Below are 3,317 nucleotides of genomic sequence, written 5' to 3'. Positions count from 1 at the left end.
CAATGTTTGGATGGAAATGCTGGAAGATGGTTGTGGACCCACACGTTATTTTGACCACTATCGGTAATGCCTTGCATAAAAAAATTTAAAAGGATTGAATCGTTGAAAGTAAAATTATATTGAAAATTTTATGTTGCTATGGAAAAATTAAGACAATATTGGGGATTTTTTTTTTTTTTTTTTGGGGGGGGGGGGGTTGGTTGGAGGAATTGGAACAGTGGAAAGCAAAAAATAGCATTTTTTAAACTAGACTTCATAATTTCCAACAGAAGGCTGTCCCACCTCCAAAGAAAATAGCCTAAAATCATCCCAGGATAAGCAGTATATTCCATGAAAATAAATCATCGGTTTAGATATCTAAAAAGCTTTTTTTTTTATTTTCTTTACATCAATCTAATAATATGATTAGGGCTATATTGGGAAGTTTTGAGTAAGGGGGTGTAAAAGTGAAAGTACAATACACACACGCACACATTCTTACAAGTATTTTTCTCCCTTCAACCCACTACCTCACTGTATCTCTACCCCCCCCCCCCCCCCTCTCTCTTTCGGGGATCTATTCTGTGCCTAATGCGTATGTTGGGTCGAGATCCCTCCAGAAAAGGGCCCTGTGCGTATGTTGGGTCGGGATTCCTCCAGAAAAGTGCCTTATGCGTATAATGGGTCGAGATCCCTCCATAAAAGGGCCCTGTGTGTATGTTGGGTCGGGATTCCTCCAGAAAAGGGCCCTGTGCCTATGTTGAATTGGGATCCCTCCAGAAAAGGGCCAATCAAAATTATGTGTATCGTAGACAGCTTTCCGAGGACATTAAAATGAAAAATCATAAGATAAAAACGAGTTTTATGATTTTATTTTAATGTTCATAGAAAATTATAATAATATGCTACACATGATTTTTTAGTATCTAATCCAGCGGATAATAATCGCATAAAAGCCATATTGGAAAAGAGGAAGGAAACATTGGGCTGTTTATTACACTAATCCCAAAAATTTTATAATAATGCTTTCTTATTTGTTAGCTTAACAACTTTGGGGACTTTTATTGAATGGTTAAGTGTCTAATCATTTCAACTACTAATTGTAATCTACTAAAAGGGTAATTTTTTGTATCATTATTGGTGATGATTATCAGTTTATCGGCCATTGACTTATCCCTTTAGATCCCTAATAATTAATGGTTGGCTTGATATCTTGGTATTTCCAGGACTTTATTTATTAGCGCAGCTTCTCTAAAAGAATGTATCTCTTTATCTATTTATCATTGGACCATTTATCTATAAACAAACCTTTTTCCTTTATTTATTTATCAAAATAGGATTCATCTTTTTATTTATCTTACCCATTTATACATTTAAATTCAATTAATTATGAATATACAAACCAATCAATCAATCTATCTTTCTGTAGTATATGTTTATCTATAAATGAATGAAAATGGGTATTTTTGTTAGATCCTAATTGGGTTGTTCCAAACTTTCAGACAATAATTTTAATATTGTTTATCATGATTTAGGACCATTTAACGTCCATTATCATGATTTCGGATGTACATCAATTTAACATCAATTGTCTTATCCCTATAAATCCCTGCCATCAATTTATCTCTGTGTTTGAATGTATATTTAATGGGTTTTAATGGATTTATAATTTGTTTTATTTCAACTTTTATGTATAATTTGTACTTTATTTTTTTCATCTAAAATCGAAGTAAGATTGTAAATGTAAAAACAAGAAAAAAATTCATAATAACACACACGAAGTCACACACACACATTTGCCGCCAAGAGGAAGCAATTTGGCGGCAAATTACTCCATTAATATAGCAGAGGAATCTATACATGAAGGAGAGAGAGTGAGAGAGAGAGAGAGAGAGAGAGGAAGAGTAAGAGAAAGCAACAAAACTGTTTTATAATAAAAAGACTGTTCTAAAACCATTTTTTCTAATGATATGGGGGGGAGGGGGCACTTGCAGAATTTGTAAAAGTATAATTAAGATTAATATAATTCTCATAAATGAAATAAGATTATTGTTTTTTACACTTATTTTAATAAAAAGAAAAGGTTTTAAAAAAGAGAAAAGTAAGCAATATTATGTTAAAATTTAAAAAAAAATTAAATAACGCAATGTTCTGTAGAACAAAATGTTTCATCAGTTTACTAATAGAAAGCTTCCTTTAGGAGTAAAACTCAATACGACAATCCATTTTAAATATTTCCTATACCAAGATATCAGAACTCTATGAAAGGGTCAAACTTAACAAATCCTCTTTCTCCCTATCTATCTATCACTAGGGCTTTAACATTTAGCAACATAAGTAATCATACACACAAACATATATATACACGGACACAGGCACACAGAGGTGCCTATACTCTGAACTTTAAACAGAGACTCCCCCCCCCCCTAAACAAATCCCCTTTTCATCTCTCTATCTATCATCAATTAAATTAGCTCATGATAAAACTTTTTTTATTTTGTGGACATATTTTATTGATTTTTGGGCTAATGATTACTAAAACTTCTTGAGTGTGAGTCATTTCAATATATCTATATATCCATCCCCCCTTTAAAAAGTCCCTCAAACACAATCACACACACACACACACACATACACACAAACATACATATGGGATCATAATATTAAGCACTAGCAGCTGCGTCCCTAGTATCTAGGGATATTAGAAGGAATATGAAAGTGCAGAAAAATAGCTTAAAACCTTACAACAATTTTTTTTTATAAAAAAAAACAGCCTAAAACCACCCTATGACATATATGAAGTTTCACTTTAAAGGAGAACAATATCGTTTCAACGGTTAGCGAGATCCTTCGCTACAGACAAAAAAACTTATTACTTTATAAAATAGGATAGCAACAAATTTTCTGTTATTTTCTTTTCTGTGACTCCAGCAAATTTAAAAACACACACAGACACATACACACACACACACACATAAAAATACATACATAAGTAGCCTATGCAATAGAATATACACTAAGGGGGGCTCACACCCACAAGGGAAGCACACACACACACTCAAACATACATATTTTCAAACATACAGGTGGTTTAGTATAACCCACGTGGACAAATGAATATCCTTTCTCTGATTGGTTTATTTTTAAAAATGCTTCATTGTAATTGGTTAAAAGGGGGTTTGAAAGTCTTATAAAAGGGACAATATCCTTATACCCACGTGGGTATATCCCCCCTCTCTCTCTTGTACCCCCTCTTATGATTATTATTTTAGCTGTGTTGTGACCCCTACAACACTTTGTTTCCCCCGTCTCCACCACAGGGGGTCAGGGAATGTCAA

The sequence above is a fragment of the Acartia tonsa genome, chromosome 15, assembly GCF_053477335.1.
Source record: "Acartia tonsa isolate MP-2025a chromosome 15, ASM5347733v1, whole genome shotgun sequence".
In the NCBI taxonomy this organism is placed as follows: Eukaryota; Metazoa; Arthropoda; class Copepoda; order Calanoida; family Acartiidae; genus Acartia; species Acartia tonsa.
Note: the sequence above shows the minus strand (reverse complement) of the source record.